The 18,181-nt window shown below is 43.5% G+C and overlaps 3 non-coding genes across 3 annotated transcripts; all 3 read left to right on the top strand.

Annotated features, from left to right (window-relative positions):
* The first annotated feature begins 7,043 nt into the window (after positions 1 to 7,043).
* trnae-uuc lies at positions 7,044 to 7,115 on the top strand. Its single transcript has one exon. It is a non-coding gene; the product is annotated as a tRNA-Glu (tRNA).
* A 6,660-nt stretch (positions 7,116 to 13,775) lies between these two features.
* trnae-uuc lies at positions 13,776 to 13,847 on the top strand. Its single transcript has one exon. It is a non-coding gene; the product is annotated as a tRNA-Glu (tRNA).
* Positions 13,848 to 15,596: 1,749 nt separating this feature from the next.
* On the top strand, positions 15,597 to 15,668 carry trnae-uuc. The gene has a single exon. It is a non-coding gene; the product is annotated as a tRNA-Glu (tRNA).
* Positions 15,669 to 18,181: the final 2,513 nt, after the last annotated feature.

Below are 18,181 nucleotides of genomic sequence, written 5' to 3'. Positions count from 1 at the left end.
CTGGCCGCTCAGGTTTCCGACCTCTCTGGACAGTTCCAGAGTCTACGTCTCGTGCCACCTGTTACTTCCTGGCCTGCCGAGCCTCCAGAACCTAGGGTTAATAACCCACCTTGCTACTCCGGGCAGCCCACTGAGTGCCGCTCCTTTCTCACGCAGTGTGAGATTGTGTTCTCTCTCCAACCCAACACATACTCTAGAGAGAGCTCGGGTTGCTTACGTCATTTCACTCCTTACTGGCCGGGCTCGAGAATGGGGCACAGCTATCTGGGAGGCAAGGGCTGATTGCTCTAACAAGTTCCAGAACTTTAAAGAGGAGATGATTCGGGTTTTTGACCGTTCAGTTTTTGGTAGGGAGGCTTCTAGGGCCCTGGCTTCCTTATGCCAAGGTGAACGGTCCATAACGGATTATTCTATTGAGTTTCGCACTCTTGCTGCCTCTAGTGAGTGGAACGAACCGGCGCTGCTCGCTCGTTTTCTGGAGGGACTCCACGCAGTGGTTAAGGATGAGATTCTCTCCCGGGAGGTTCCTTCAGATGTGGACTCTTTGATTGCTCTCGCCATCCGCATAGAACGACGGGTAGATCTTCGTCACCGGGCTCGTGGAAGAGAGCTCGCATCAACGGTGTTTCCCTGCTCCGCATCGCAACCATCTCCCTCCTCTGGCTTTGAGACTGAGCCCATGCAGCTGGGAGGGATTCGCATCTCGACTAAGGAGAGGGAACGGAGGATCACCAACCGCCTGTGCCTCTATTGCGGAGTTGCTGGACATTTTGTTAATTCATGTCCAGTAAGAGGCCAGAGCCCATCAGTAAGCGGAGGGCTACTGGTGAGCGCTACTACTCAGGTCTCTTCATCTAGATCTTGTACTACTATGTCGGTCCATCTACGCTGGACCGGTTCGGGTGCTACATGCAGTGCCTTGATTGACTCTGGGGCTGAGGGTTGTTTCATGGACGAAGCATGGGTTCGGAAACATAACATTCCTTTCAGACCGTTAGACAAGCCTACGCCCATGTTTGCCTTAGATGGTAGTCATCTTCCCAGTATCAAATTTGAGACACTACCTTTAACTCTCACAGTATCTGGTAACCACAGTGAGACTATTTCTTTTTGATTTTCCGTTCACCGTTTACACCTGTTGTTTTGGGTCATCCCTGGCTAGTATGTCATAATCCTTCTATTAATTGGTCTAGTAATTCTATCCTATCCTGGAACGTTTCTTGTCATGTGAAGTGTTTAATGTCTGCCATCCCTCCCGTTTCTTCTGTCCCTACTTCTCAGGAGGAACCTGGCGATTTGACAGGAGTGCCGGAGGAATATCATGATCTGCGCACGGTCTTCAGTCGGTCCCGAGCCAACTCCCTTCCTCCTCACCGGTCGTATGATTGTAGTATTGATCTCCTTCCGGGGACCACTCCTCCTCGAGGTAGACTATACTCTCTGTCGGCTCCCGAACGTAAGGCTCTCGAGGATTATTTGTCTGTGTCTCTTGACGCCGGTACCATAGTGCCTTCTTCTTCTCCGGCCGGGGCGGGGTTCTTTTTGTTAAGAAGAAGGACGGTACTCTGCGCCCCTGCGTGGATTATCGAGGCTGAATGACATAACGGTTAAGAATCGTTATCCGCTTCCCCTTATGTCATCAGCCTTCGAGATTCTGCAGGGAGCCAGGTGCTTTACTAAGTTGGACCTTCGTAACGCTTACCATCTCGTGCGCATCAGAGAGGGGGACGAGTGGAAAACGGCGTTTAACACTCCGTTAGGGCATTTTGAGTACCGGGTTCTGCCGTTCGGTCTCGCCAATGCGCCAGCTGTTTTTCAGGCATTAGTTAATGATGTTCTGAGAGACATGCTGAACATCTTTGTTTTTGTCTATCTTGACGATATCCTGATTTTTTCTCCGTCACTCGAGATTCATGTTCAGCACGTTCGACGTGTTCTACAGCGCCTTTTAGAGAATTGTCTCTACGTAAAGGCTGAGAAGTGCTCTTTTCATGTCTCCTCCGTTACTTTTCTCGGTTCCGTTATTTCCGCTGAAGGCATTCAGATGGATTCCGCTAAGGTCCAAGCTGTCAGTGATTGGCCCGTTCCAAGGTCACGTGTCGAGTTGCAGCGCTTTTTAGGTTTCGCTAATTTCTATCGGCGTTTCATTCGTAATTTCGGTCAAGTTGCTGCCCTCTCACAGCTCTTACTTCTGTCAAGACGTGTTTTAAGTGGTCCGGTTCCGCCCAGGGAGCTTTTGATCTTCTAAGAGAACGTTTTACGTCCGCTCCTATCCTCGTTACTCCTGACGTCACTAGACAATTCATTGTCGAGGTTGACGCTTCAGAGGTAGGCGTGGGAGCCATTCTATCCCAGCGCTTCCAGTCTGACGATAAGGTTCATCCTTGCGCTTATTTTTCTCATCGCCTGTCGCCATCTGAGCGCAACTATGATGTGGGTAACCGTGAACTGCTCGCCATCCGCTTAGCCCTAGGCGAATGGCGACAGTGGTTGGAGGGGGCGACCGTTCCTTTTGTCGTTTGGACAGACCATAAGAACCTTGAGTACATCCGTTCTGCCAAACGACTTAATGCCCGTCAAGCTCGTTGGGCGTTGTTTTTCGCTCGTTTCGAGTTTGTGATTTCTTACCGTCCGGGTAGCAAGAACACCAAGCCTGATGCCTTATCCCGTCTGTTTAGTTCTTCTGTGGCTTCTACTGATCCCGAGGGGATTCTTCCTTATGGGCGTGTTGTCGGGTTAACAGTCTGGGAATTGAAAGACAGGTTAAGCAAGCACTCACGCACACTGCGTCGCCGCGCGCTTGTCCTAGTAACCTCCTTTTCGTTCCTGTTTCCACTCGTCTGGCTGTTCTTCAGTGGGCTCACTCTGCCAAGTTAGCTGGTCATCCCGGTGTTCGAGGCACTCTTGCGTCTATTCGCCAGCGCTTTTGGTGGCCGACTCAGGAGCGTGACACGCGCCGTTTCGTGGCTGCTTGTTCGGACTGCGCGCAGACTAAGTCGGGTAACTCTCCTCCTGCCGGTCGTCTCAGACCGCTCCCATTCCTTCTCGACCATGGTCTCACATCGCCTTAGACTTCATTACCGGTCTGCCTTTGTCTGCGGGGAAGACTGTGAGAGCCGCCAATAAACGCAGGATTAAGAGTCCAAGGTATTGTTGCGGCCAGAGAGTGTGGCTTTCCACTCGCAACCTTCCTCTTACGACAGCTTCTCGTAAGTTGACTCCGCGGTTCATTGGTCCGTTCCGTGTCTCCCAGGTCGTCAATCCTGTCGCTGTGCGACTGCTTCTTCCGCGACATCTTCGTCGCGTCCATCCTGTCTTCCATGTCTCCTGTGTTAAGCCCTTTCTTCGCACCCCGTTCGTCTTCCCTCCCCCTCCCGTCCTTGTCGAGAGCGCACCTATTTACAAGGTACATAAGATCATGGACATGCGTTCTCGGGGACGGGGTCACCAATACTTAGTGGATTGGGAGGGTTACGGTCCTGAGGAGAGGAGTTGGGTTCCGTCTCGGGACGTGCTGGACCGTTCACTCATCGATGATTTCCTCCGTTGCCGCCAGGATTCCTCCTCGAGTGCGCCAGGAGGCGCTCGGTGAGTGGGGGGGTACTGTCATGTTTGTCATTTATTATCATGTCTTGTCCCTGTGCTCCCCATTCTATTCGTTTCCCTCTGCTGGTCTTATTAGGTTCTTTCCCTCTTTCTATCCCTCTCTCTCCCCCTCCCTCTCTCACTCTCTCGCTCTCTCTTCTCTCTATCGTTCCGTTCCTGCTCCCAGCTGTTCCTATTCCCCTAATCATCATTTAGTCTTCCCACACCTGTTCCCGATCCTTTCCCCTGATTAGAGTCCCTATTTCTTCCTTTGTGTTCCGTTCCTGTCCCGTCGGTTCCTTGTTTAGAATTCACCGTGCTGTGATTGTGTATCGCCCTGTCCTGTCGTGTTTTTGCCTTCATCAGATGCTGCGTGTGAGCAGGTGTCTCTGTCAGCTACGGCCTGCGCCTACCCGAAGCGACCTGCAGTCTGTGGCCGCTTCTCCTGTTATTCCCCTCTACAGACTAGAGGATTTCTGTTATTCCCTGTTTGGACATTTCCTGTTAAGGATTCAGGATTTGTCGTTTTCTGTTTGGACTTGAATAAACTCTGTTTCTGTTAAGTCGCTTTTGGGTCCTCTTTCACCTGCATGACACATATGCATATGTATATACTGTACTCTACATCATCGACTGCATCCTTATGTAACACATGTATCACTAGCCACTTTAACTATGCCACTTTGTTTACTTTGTCTACACACTCATCTCATATGTATATACTGTACTCGATACCATCTACTGTATGCTGCTCTGTACCATCACTCATTCATATATCCTTATGTACATGTTCCTTATCCCCTTACACTGTGTATAAGACAGTAGTTTTGGAATTGTTAGTTAGATTACTTGTTGGTTATCACTGCATTGTCGGAACTAGAAGCACAAGCATTTCGCTACACTCGCATTAACATCTGCTAACCATGTGTATGTGACAAATAAAATTTGATTTGATTTGATTTGAATGGATAACGTGTCTGACTACGGATCAGAAGATTCTAGGTTCGACTCCTGGCTGGCTCAATACTTTGTTTAATTGACTGAAATCAAGCAGGGAATGATACTGTATTAAAAAAGATGTAGTTTTTGAATCCAACAGGCATAATGTCAACATTTAAAGATGTGTCTGTGATGTGTATTTTAAGTATGTGTCTTCCCATATGGTCTAGCGGTTAGGATTCCTGGTTTTCACCCAGGTGGCACGGGTTCAACTCCCGGTATGGGAAAGAATATATTTTTGTTATGTTACCCACTTGTGTAACAACAGATGCAGCAGTTTCTCACAACACAACAATATTCCCTCAGCAACAGGAAATGTGACTTGTTATGTAGATTCAAATTATATAAGTCTTTTTAAACGTTGAATACACTTCATGGCTGCATTTCTTGCTCTGCAGTAAAATTCATGCAGCAACAGGAGGATCAAATTAAGATATTCATCTGAAACAGAAAACCAAGGAACCTTGTTGTCGACAGACTGTGTACACTGGTCTAGCTGACTACGGATCAGAAGATTCAAGGTTTGACTCCTGGTTTTCACCCAGGTGGCCCGGATTCAACTCCCGGTATGGGAAAGAATATATTTTTGTTATGTTACCCACTTGTGTAACAACAGATGCAGCAGTTTCTCACAACACAACAATATTCCCTCAGCAACAGGAAATGTGACTTGTTATGTAGATTCAAATTATATAAGTCTTTTTAAACGTTGAATACACTTCATGGCTGCATTTCTTGGTCTGCAGTAAAATTCATGCAACAACAGGAGGATCAAATTAAGATATTCATCTGAAACAGAAAACCAAGGAACCTTGTTGTCGACAGACTGTGTACACTGGTCTAGCTGACTACGGATCAGAAGATTCAAGGTTTGACTCCTGGCTGGCTCAATACTTTAATTAATTGACTGAAATCAAGCTGGGAATGATACTGTATACCTTTCAGTGCTTCTGGCTGTTCTCACTTCAAACACACTTTAGACGGATTTCATCTGGACATTCCCCAACATCTCTGAGAAAAAAAAGATGTAGCTTTTAAATCCTACAGGCATGATGTCAACATTTAAAGATTTGTCTGTGATGTGTATTTTAAGTATGTGTCTTCCCATATGGTCTAGCGGTTAGGATTCCTGGTTTTCACCCAGGTGGCCCGGGTTCAACTCCCGGTACGGGAAAGAATATATTTTCGTTAGGTACCCACTTGTGTAACAACAGATGCAGCAGTTTCACACAACACAACAATATTCCCTCAGCAACAGGAAATGTGACATGTTATGTATAAAAGCGTCTGCTAAATGGCATATATTATTATTATTATTATGTATATACAAAGCTTTTTAAACTTTGAATACACTTCATGGCTGCATTTCTTGCTCTGCAGTAAAATTCATGCAACAACAGGAGGATCAAATTAACATATGCATCTGAAACAGAAAACCAAGGAACCTTTTTGTTGACAGACGCCATGACTGTGTACACTGTTCTAGCGGTGACCTGACTTCAGCTTAGACGTGGGGCCAGTGGCGCAATGGATAACGTGTCTGACTACGGATCAGAAGATTCTAGGTTCGACTCCTGGCTGGCTCAATACTTTATTTAATTGACTGAAATCAAGCTGGGAATGATACTGTATACCTTTCAGTGCTTCTGGCTGTTCTCACTTCAAACACACTTTAGATGGATTTCATCTGGACATTCCCCAACATCTCTGAGAAAAAAAAGATTTGGCTTTTAAATCCAACAGGCATGATGTCAACATTTAAAGATTTGTCTGTGATGTGTATTTTAAGTATGTGTCTTCCCATATGGTCTAGCGGTTAGGATTCCTGGTTTTCACCCAGGTGGCCCAGGTACAACTCCTGGTATAGGAAAGAATAACTTGTCATTAGGTACGCACTTGTGTAACAACAGATGCAGTACTTTCACACAACACAACAATATTCCCTCAGCAATAGGAAATGTGACTTGTTATGTAGATTCAAATTATACAATTCTTTTTAAACGTTGAATACACTTCATGGCTGCATTTCTTGCTCTGCAGTAAAATTCATGCAACAACAGGAGGATCAAATTAAGATATGCATCTGAAACAGAAAACCAAGGAACCTTGTTGTTGACAGACGCCATGACTGTGTAAACTGGTCTAGCTTTGACCTGACTTCAGCTTAGACGTGGGGACAGTGGAGCATTGGATAACGTGTCTGACGATGAATCAGAAGATTCTAGGTTTGACTCCTGGCTGGTTCAATACTTTGTTTAATTGACTGAAATCAAGCAGGGAATGATACTGTATACCTTTCAGTGTTTCTGGCTGTTCTCACTTCAAACACACTTTAGACGGATTTCATCTGGACATTCCCCAACATCTCTGAGAAAAAAAAAGATGTAGCTTTTAAATCCTACAGGCATGATGTCAACATTTAAAGATTTGTCTGTGATGTGTATTTTAAGTATGTGTCTTCCCATATGGTCTAGCGGTTAGGATTCCTGGTTTTCACCCAGGTGGCCCGGGTTCAACTCCCGGTATGGGAAAGAATATATTTTCGTTAGGTACCCACTTGTGTAACAACAGATGCAGCAGTTTCTCACAACACAACAATATTCCCTCAGCAACAGGAAATGTGACTTGTTATGTAGATTCAAATTATACAAATCTTTTTAAACGTTGAATACACTTCATGGCTGCATTTCTTGCTCTGCAGTAAAATTCATGCAACAACAGGAGGATCAAATTAAGATATGCATCTGAAACAGAAAACCAAGGAACCTTGTTGTCGACAGACTGTGTACACTGGTCTAGCTGTGACCTGACTTCAGCTTAGACGTGGGGCCAGTGGCGCAATGGATAACGGGTCTGACTACGGATCAGAAGATTCAAGGTTTGACTCCTGTAGATTCAAATTATACAAAGCTTTTTAAACGTTGAATACACTTCATGGCTGCATTTCTTGCTCTGCAGTAAAATTCATGCAACAACAGGAGGATCAAATTAAGATATGCATCTGAAACAGAAAACCAAGGAACCTTTTTGTTGACAGACGCCATGACTGTCTACACTGGTCTAGCTGTGACCTTACTTCAGCTTAGACGTGTGGTCAGTGGCGCAATGGATAAAGTGTCTGACTACGGATCAGAAGATTCTAGGTTCGACTCCTGGCTGGCTCAATACTATACTTAATTGACTGAAATCAAGCTGGGAATGATACTGTTTACCTTTCAGTGCTTCTGGCTGTTCTCACTTCAAACACATTTTAGACGGATTTCATCTGGACATTCCCCAACATCTCTGAGAAAAAAAGATGTAGCTTTTAAATCCAACAGGCATGATGTCAACATTTAAAGATTTGTCTGTGATGTGTATTTTAAGTATTGCATCTGAAATTAAGATATGCATCTGAAACAGAAAACCAAGGAAACTTGTTGTTGAGAGACGCTATGACTGTGTACACTGGTCTAGCTGTGACCTGACTTCAGCTTAGACGTGGGGCCAGTGGCGCAATGGATAACGTGTCTGACTACGGATCAGAAGATTCTAGGTTCGACTCCTGGCTGGCTCAATACTTTGTTTAATTGACTGAAATAAGCAGGGAATGATACTGTATTAAAAAAAGATGTAGCTTTTAAATCAAACAGGCATAATGTCAACATTTAAAGAATTGTCTGTGATGTGTATTTTAAGTATGTGTCTTCCCATATGGTCTAGCGGTTAGGATTCCTGGTTTTCACCCAGGTGGCCCGTGTTCAACTCCCGGTATGGGAAAGAATATATTTTCGTAGGGTATCCACTTGTGTAACAACAGATGCAGCAGTTTCTCACAACACAACAATATTCCCTCAGCAACAGGAAATGTGACATGTTATGTAGATTCAAATTATACAAGGGTTTTTAAACGTTGAATACACTTCATGGCTGCATTTATTTCTCTGCAGTAAAATTCATGCAACACCAGGAGGATCAAATTAAGATATGCATCTGAAACAGAAAACCAAGGAACCTTGTTGTTGACAGACGCTATGACTGTGTACACTGGTCTAGCTGTGACCTGACTTAAGCTTAGACATGGGGCCAGTGGTGCAATGGATAACGTGTCTGACTACGGATCAGAAGATTCTAGGTTAGACTCCTGGCTGGCTCATTACTTTATTTAATTGACTGAAATCAAGCTGGGAATGATACTGTAAACCTTTCAGTGCTTCTGGCTGTTCTCACTTCAAACACATTTTAGACGGATTTCATCTGGACATTCCCCGACATCTCTGAGAAAAAAAGATATAGCTTTTAAATCCAACAGGCATGATGTCAACATTTAAAGATTTGTCTGTGATGTGTATTTTAAGTATGTGTCTTCCCATATGGTCTAGCGGTTAGGATTCCTTGTTTTCACCCAGGTGGCCCGGGTTCAACTCCCGTTATGGGAAAGAATATCTTGTCATTAGGTACCCACTTGTGTAACAACAGATGCAGCAGTTTCTCACAACACAACAATATTCCCTCAGCAACATGAAATGTGACATGTTATGTATATTCAAATTATACAAAGCTTTTTAAACGTTGAATAAACTTCATGGCTGCATTTCTTGCTCTGCAGTAAAATTCATGCAACAACAGGAGGATCAAATTAAGATATGCATCTGAAACAGAAAACTGAGGAACCTTGTTGTTGACAGACGCCAAGACTGTGTACACTGGTCTAGCTGTGACCTGACTTCAGCTTATACGTGGGGCCAGTGGCGCAATGGATAACGTGTCTGACTACGGATCAGAAGATTCTAGGTTCGACTCCTGGCTGGCTCAATACTTTATTTAATTGACTGAAATCAAGCTGGGAATGATACTGTATAACTTTCAGTGCTTCTGGCTGTTCTCACTTCAAACACATTTTAGACGGATTTCATCTGGACATTCCCCAACATCTCTGAGAAGAAAGATGTAGTTTTTGAATCCAACAGGCATAATGTCAACATTTAAAGATTTGTTTGTGATGTGTATTTTAATTATATGTCTTCCCATATGGTCTAAGTGTTAGGATTCCTTTTTTTCACCCAGGTGGCCTGGGTTCGACTCCCGGTATGGGAAAGAATATATTTTCGTTAGGTACCCACTTGTGTAACAACAGATGCAGCAGTTTCACACAACACAACAATATTCCCTCATCAACAGGAAATGTGACATGTTATGTAGATTCAAATTATACAAGGCTTTTTAAACGATGAATACACTTCATGGCTGCATTTCTTGCTCTGCAGTAAAATTCATGCAACAACAGGAGGATCAAATTAAGATATGCATCTGAAACAGAAAACCAAGGAACCTTGTTGTTGACAGACGCTATGACTGTGTACATTTGTCTAGCTGTGACCTAACTTCAGCTTAGACGTGGTGCCAGTGAGGGTAGGCAACAACATCTCCTCCCCGCTGATCCTCAACACGGGGGCCCCACAAGGGTGCGTTCTGAGCCCTCTCCTGTACTCCCTGTTCACCCACGACTGCGTGGCCACGCACGCCTCCAACTCAATCATCAAGTTTGCGGACGACACAACAGTGGTAGGCTTGATTACCAACAACGACGAGACGGCCTACAGGGAGGAGGTGAGGGCCCTCGGAGTGTGGTGTCAGGAAAATAACCTCACACTCAACGTCAACAAAACTAAGGAGATGATTGTGGACTTCAGGAAACAGCAGAGGGAACACCCCCCTATCCACATCGATGGAACAGTAGTGGAGAGGGTAGCTAGTTTTAAGTTCCTCGGCATACACATCACAGACAAACTGAATTGGTCCACTCACACTGACAGCGTCGTGAAGAAGGCGCAGCAGCGCCTATTCAACCTCAGGAGGCTGAAGAAATTCGGCTTGTCACCAAAAGCACTCACAAACTTCTACAGATGCACAATCGAGAGCATCCTGGCGGGCTGTATCACCGCCTGGTACGGCAACTGCTCCGCCCTCAACCGTAAGGCTCTCCAGAGGGTAGTGAGGACTGCACAACGCATCACCGGGGGCAAACTACCTGCCCTCCAGGACACCTACACCACCCGTTGTTACAGGAAGGCCATAAAGATCATCAAGGACATCAACCACCCGAACCACTGCCTGTTCACCCCGCTATCATCCAGAAGGCGAGGTCAGTACAGGTGCATCAAAGCTGGGACCGAGAGACTGAAAAACAGCTTCTATCTCAAGGCCATCAGACTGTTAAACAGCCACCACTAACATTGAGTGGCTGCTGCCAACACACTGTCATTGACACTGACCCAACTCCAGCCATTTTAATAATGGGAATTGATGGGAAATGATGTAAATATATCACTAGCCACTTTAAACAATGCTACCTTATATAATGTTACTTACCCTACATTATTCATCTCATATGCATATGTATATACTGTACTCTACATCATCGACTGCATCCTTATGTAACACATGTATCACTAGCCACTTTAACTATGCCACTTTGTTTACTTTGTCTACACACTCATCTCATATGTATATACTGTACTCGATACCATCTACTGTATGCAGCTCTGTACCATCACTCATTCATATATAGTATGTGTCTTCCCATATGGTCTAGCGGTTAGGATTCCTGGTTTTCACCCAGGTAGACTAGGTTCAACTCCCGGTATGGAAACAATATATTTTCGTTAGGTACCCACTTGTGTAACAACAGATGCAGCAGTTTCTCACAACACAACAATATTCCCTCAGCAACAGGAAATGTGACTTGTTATGTAGATTCAAATTATATAAGGCTTTTTAAACGTTGAATGCACTTCATGGCTGCATTTCTTGCTCTGCAGTAAAATTCATGCAACAACAGGAGGATCAAATTAAGATATGCATCTGAAACAGAAAACCAAGGAACCTTGATGTTGACAGACGCCATGACTGTGTACACTGGTCTAGCTGTGATCTGACTTCAGTTTAGATGTGGGGCCAGTGGCGCAATGGATAACGTGTCTGACTACGGATCAGAAGATTCTAGGTTCAACTCCTGGCTGGCTCAATACTTTATTTAATTGACTGAAATCAAGCTGGGAATGATACTGTATGAAAAAAAGATGTAGCTTATAAATCAAACAGGCATAATGTCAACATTTAAAGATTTGTCTGTGATGTGTATTATAAGTATGTGTCTTCCCATATGGTCTAGCGGTTAGGATTCCTGGTTTTCACCCAGGTGGCCGGGTTCAACTCCGGGTATGGGAAAGAATATATTTTCTTTAGGTACCCACTTGTGTAACAACAGATGCAGCAGTTTCTCACAACACAACAATATTCCCTCAGCAACAGGAAATGTGACTTGTTATGTAGATTAAAATTATACAAGGCTTTTTAAACTTTGAATACACTTCATGGCTGCATTTCTTGCTCTGCAGTAAAATTCATGCAACAACAGGAGGATCAAATTAACATATGCATCTGAAACAGAAAACCAAGGAACCTTGTTGTTGACAGACGCTATGACTGTGTACACTGTTCTAGCTGTGACCTGACTTCATAGACGTGGGGCCAGTGGCGCAATGGATAACGTGTCTGACTACGGATCAGAAGATTCTAGGTTCGACTCCTGGCTGGCTCAATACTTTATTTAATTGACTGAAATCAAGCTGGGAATGATACTGTATACCTTTCAGTGCTTCTGGCTGTTCTCACTTCAAACACATTTTAGACAGATTTCATCTGGACATTCCCCAACATCTCTGAGAAAAAATATGTAGTTTTTGAATCCAACAGGCATAATATCAACATTTAAAGATTTGTCTGTGATGTGTATTTTAAGTATATGTCTTCCCATATGGTCTAGCGGTTAGGATTCCTGGTTTTCACCCAGGTAGACTGGGTTCAACTCCCGGTATGGGAAACAATATATTTTCGTTAGGTACCCACTTGTGTAACAACAGATGCAGCAGTTTCTCACAACACAACAATATTCCCTCAGCAACAGGAAATGTGACTTGTTATGTAGATTCAAATTATACAAGGGTTTTTAAACGTTGAATAGGATTCCTGGTTTTCACCCAGGTGGCCTAGGTTCAACTCCCGGTATAAGAAAGAGTAACTTGTCGTTAGGTACGCACTTGTGTAACAACAGATGCAGCAGTTTCACAAAACAATATTCCCTCAGCAACAGGAAATGTGACATGTCATGTATATTCAAATTATACAAGGCTTTTTAAACGTTGAATACGCTTCATGGCTGCATTTCTTGCTCTGCAGTAAAATTCATGCAACAACAGGAGGATCAAATTAAGATATGCATCTGAAAATGAAAACCAAGGAACCTTGTTTTTGACAGACGCTATGACTGTGTACACTGGTCTAGCTGTGACCTGACTTCAGCTTAGACGTTGGGCCAGTGTCGCAATGGATAACATGTCTGACTACGGATCAGAAGATTCTAGGTTCGACTCCTGGCTGGCTCAATACTTTGTTTAATTGACTGAAATCAAGCTGGGAATGATACTGTATACAGGCATAATGTCAACATTTAAAGATTTGACTGTGATGTGTATTTTAAGTATGTTTCTTCCCATATGGTCTAGCGGTAAGGATTCCTGGTTTTCACCCAGGTGGCCAGGTTTCAATTCCCGGTATGGGAAAGAATATATTGTCGTTAGGTACGTACTTGTGTAACAACAGATGCAGCAGTTTCTCACAACACAACAATATTCCCTCAGCAACAGGAAATGTGACTTGTTATGTAGATTCAAATTATACATGGCTTTTTAAACGTTGAATACACTTCATGGCTGCATTTCTTGCTCTGCAGTAAAATTCATGCAACAACAGGAGGATCAAATTAAGATATGCATCTGAAACAGAAAACCAAGGAACCTTGTTGTTGAGAAACGCTATGACTGTGTACACTGGTCTAGCTGTGACCTGACTTCATCTTAGACGTGGTGCCAGTGGCGCAATGGATAACTTGTTTCACTACGGATCAGAAGATTCTAGGTTCGACTCCTTGCTGGCTCAATACTTTGTTTAATTGACTGAAATCAAGCTGGGAATGATACTGTATACCTTTCAGTGCTTCTGGCTGTTCTCACTTCAAACACATTTTAGACGGATTTCATCTGGACATTCCCCAACATCTCTGAGAAAAAAATATGTAGCTTTTAAATCCAACAGGCATAATGTCAACATTTAAAGATTTGTCTGTGATGTGAATTTTTAAGTATGTATCTTCCCATATGGTCTAGCGGTTAGGATTCCTGGTTTTCACCCAGGTGGCCCGGGTTCAACTCCCGGTATGGGAAAGAATATATTTTCGTTAGGTACCCACTTGTGTAACAACAGATGCAGCAGTTTCTCACAACACAACAATATTCCCTCAGCAACAGGAAATGTGAATTGTTATGTAGATTCAAATTATACAAAGCTTTTTAAACGTTGAATACACTTCATGGCTGCATTTCTTGCTCTGCAGTAAAATTCATGCAACAACAGGAGGATCAAATTAAGATATGCATCTGAAACAGAAAACCAAGGAACCTTGTTGTCGACAGACTGTGTACACTGGTCTAGCTGTGACCTGACTTCAGCTTTCAGAAAATGGATAACGTGTCTGACTACGGATCAGAAGATTCAAGGTTTGACTCCTGTAGATTCAAATTATACAAAGCTTTTTAAACGTTGAATACACTTCATGGCTGCATTTCTTGCTCTGCAGTAAAATTCATGCAACAACAGGAGGATCAAATTAAGATATGCATCTGAAACAGAAAACCAAGGAACCTTGTTGTTGACAGACGCCATGACTGTGTAAACTGGTCTAGCTTTGACCTGACTTCAGCTTAGACGTGGGGCCAGTGGAGCATTGGATAACGTGTCTGACTATGAATCAGAAGATTCTAGGTTTGACTCCTGGCTGGTTCAATACTTTGTTTAATTGACTGAAATCAAGCAGGGAATGATACTGTATACCTTTCAGTGTTTCTGGCTGTTCTCACTTCAAACACACTTTAGACGGATTTCATCTGGACATTCCCCAACATCTCTGAGAAAAAAAAAAAAAAAAGATGTAGCTTTTAAATCCTACAGGCATGATGTCAACATTTAAAGATTTGTCTGTGATGTGTATTTTAAGTATGTGTCTTCCCATATGGTCTAGCGGTTAGGATTCCTGGTTTTCACCCAGGTGGCCCGGGTTCAACTCCGGTATGGGAAAGAATATATTTTCATTAGGTACCCACTTGTGTAACAACAGATGCAGCAGTTTCTCACAACACAACAATATTCCCTCAGCAACAGGAAATGTGACTTGTTATGTAGATTCAAATTATACAAAACTTTTTAAACGTTGAATACACTTCATGGCTGCATTTCTTGCTCTGCAGTAAAATTCATGCAACAACAGGAGGATCAAATTAAGATTCATCTGAAACAGAAAACAAGGAACCTTGTTGTCGACAGACTGACACTGGTCTATGTGACCTGACTTCAGCTTAGACGTGGGGCCAGTGGCGCAATGGATAACGTGTCTGACTACGGATCAGAAGATTCAAGTTTTGACTCCTGTAGATTCAAATTATACAAAGCTTTTTAAACGTTGAATACACTTCATGGCTGCATTTCTTGCTCTGCAGTAAAATTCATGCAACAACAGGAGGATCAAATTAAGATATGCATCTGAAACAGAAAACCAAGGAACCTTTTTGTTGACAGACGCCATGACTGTCTACACTGGTCTAGCTGTGACCTGACTTCAGCTTAGACGTGGGGTCAGTGGCGCAATGGATAAAGTGTCTGACTACGGATCAGAAGATTCTAGGTTCGACTCCTGGCTGGCTCAATACTATACTTAATTGACTGAAATCAAGCAGGGAATGATACTGTATACCTTTCAGTGTTTCTGGCTGTTCTCACTTCAAACACACTTTAGACGGATTTCATCTGGACATTCCCCAACATCTCTGAGAAAAAAAAAAGATGTAGCTTTTAAATCCTACAGGCATGATGTCAACATTTAAAGATTTGTCTGTGATGTGTATTTTAAGTATGTGTCTTCCCATATGGTCTAGCGGTTAGGATTCCTGGTTTTCACCCAGGTGGCCCGGGTTCAACTCCCGGTATGGGAAAGAATATATTTTCGTTAGGTACCCACTTGTGTAACAACAGATGCAGCAGTTTCTCACAACACAACAATATTCCCTCAGCAACAGGAAATGTGACTTGTTATGTAGATTCAAATTATACAAATCTTTTTAAACGTTGAATACACTTCATGGCTGCATTTCTTGCTCTGCAGTAAAATTCATGCAACAACAGGAGGATCAAATTAAGATATGCATCTGAAACAGAAAACCAAGGAACCTTGTTGTCGACAGACTGTGTACACTGGTCTAGCTGTGACCTGACTTCAGCTTAGACGTGGGGCCAGTGGCGCAATGGATAACGTGTCTGACTACGGATCAGAAGATTCAAGGTTTGACTCCTGTAGATTCAAATTATACAAAGCTTTTTAAACGTTGAATACACTTCATGGCTGCATTTCCTGCTCTGCAGTAAAATTCATGCAACAACAGGAGGATCAAATTAAGATATGCATCTGAAACAGAAAACCAAGGAACCTTTTTGTTGACAGACGCCATGACTGTCTACACTGGTCTAGCTGTGACCTTACTTCAGCTTAGACGTGTGGTCAGTGGCGCAATGGATAAAGTGTCTGACTACGGATCAGAAGATTCTAGGTTCGACTCCTGGCTGGCTCAATACTATACTTAATTGACTGAAATCAAGCTGGGAATGATACTGTTTACCTTTCAGTGCTTCTGGCTGTTCTCACTTCAAACACATTTTAGACGGATTTCATCTGGACATTCCCCAACATCTCTGAGAAAAAAAGATGTAGCTTTTAAATCCAACAGGCATGATGTCAACATTTAAAGATTTGTCTGTGATGTGTATTTTAAGTATTGCATCTGAAATTAAGATATGCATCTGAAACAGAAAACCAAGGAACCTTGTTGTTGACAGACGCTATGACTGTGTACATTTGTCTAGCTGTGACCTGACTTCAGCTTAGACGTGGTGCCAGTGAGGGTAGGCAACAACATCTCCTCCCCGCTGATCCTCAACACGGGGCCCCACAGGTGCGTTCTGAGCCCTCTCCTGTACTCCCTGTTCACCCACGACTGCGTGGCCACGCACGCCTCCAACTCAATCATCAAGTTTGCGGACGACACAACAGTGGTAGGCTTGATTACCAACAACGACGAGACGGCCTACAGGGAGGAGGTGAGGGCCCTCGGAGTGTGGTGTCAGGAAAATAACCTCACACTCAACGTCAACAAAACTAAGGAGATGATTGTGGACTTCAGGAAACAGCCAGGGGAACACCCCTATCCACATCGATGGAACAGTAGTGGAGAGGGTAGCTAGTTTTAAGTTCCTCGGCATACATCACAGACAAACTGAATTGGTCCACTCACACTGACAGCGTCGTGAAGAAGGCGCAGCAGCGCCTATTCAACCTCAGGAGGCTGAAGAAATTCGGCTTGTCACCAAAAGCACTCACAAACTTCTACAGATGCACAATCGAGAGCATCCTGGCGGGCTGTATCACCGCCTGGTACGGCAACTGCTCCGCCCTCAACCGTAAGGCTCTCCAGAGGGTAGTGAGGACTGCACAATGCATCACCGGGGGCAAACTACCTGCCCTCCAGGACACCTACACCACCCGTTGTTACAGGAAGGCCATAAAGATCATCAAGGACATCAACCACCCGAACCACTGCCTGTTCACCCCGCTATCATCCAGAAGGCGAGGTCAGTACAGGTGCATCAAAGCTGGGACCGAGAGACTGAAAAACAGCTTCTATCTCAAGGCCATCAGACTGTTAAACAGCCACCACTAACATTGAGTGGCTGCTGCCAACACACTGTCATTGACACTGACCCAACTCCAGCCATTTTAATAATGGGAATTGATGGGAAATGATGTAAATATATCACTAGCCACTTTAAACAATGCTACCTTATATAATGTTACTTACCCTACATTATTAATCTCATATGCATATGTATATACTGTACTCTACATCATCGACTGCATCCTTATGTAACACATGTATCACTAGCCACTTTAACTATGCCACTTTGTTTACTTTGTCTACACACTCATCTCATATGTATATACTGTACTCGATACCATCTACTGTATGCTGCTCTGTACCATCACTCATTCATATATCCTTATGTACATGTTCCTTATCCCCTTACACTGTGTATAAGACAGTAGTTTTGGAATTGTTAGTTAGATTACTTGTTGGTTATCACTGCATTGTCGGAACTAGAAGCACAAGCATTTCGCTACACTCGCATTAACATCTGCTAACCATGTGTATGTGACAAATAAAATTTGATTTGATTTGATTTGAATGGATAACGTGTCTGACTACGGATCAGAAGATTCTAGGTTCGACTCCTGGCTGGCTCAATACTTTGTTTAATTGACTGAAATCAAGCAGGGAATGATACTGTATACCTTTCAGTGCTTCTGGCTGTTCTCAAAACAGATTTCATCTGGACATTCCCCAACATCTCTGAGAAAAAAAGATGTAGCTTTTAAATCCTACAGGCATGATGTCAA

The sequence above is a fragment of the Oncorhynchus gorbuscha genome, unplaced genomic scaffold (assembly GCF_021184085.1).
Source record: "Oncorhynchus gorbuscha isolate QuinsamMale2020 ecotype Even-year unplaced genomic scaffold, OgorEven_v1.0 Un_scaffold_1825, whole genome shotgun sequence".
Lineage (NCBI taxonomy): Eukaryota > Metazoa > Chordata > Actinopteri > Salmoniformes > Salmonidae > Oncorhynchus > Oncorhynchus gorbuscha.
The sequence above is the reverse complement of the archived record's forward strand: the minus strand, read 5'-3'. Positions and strand labels throughout refer to the sequence as shown.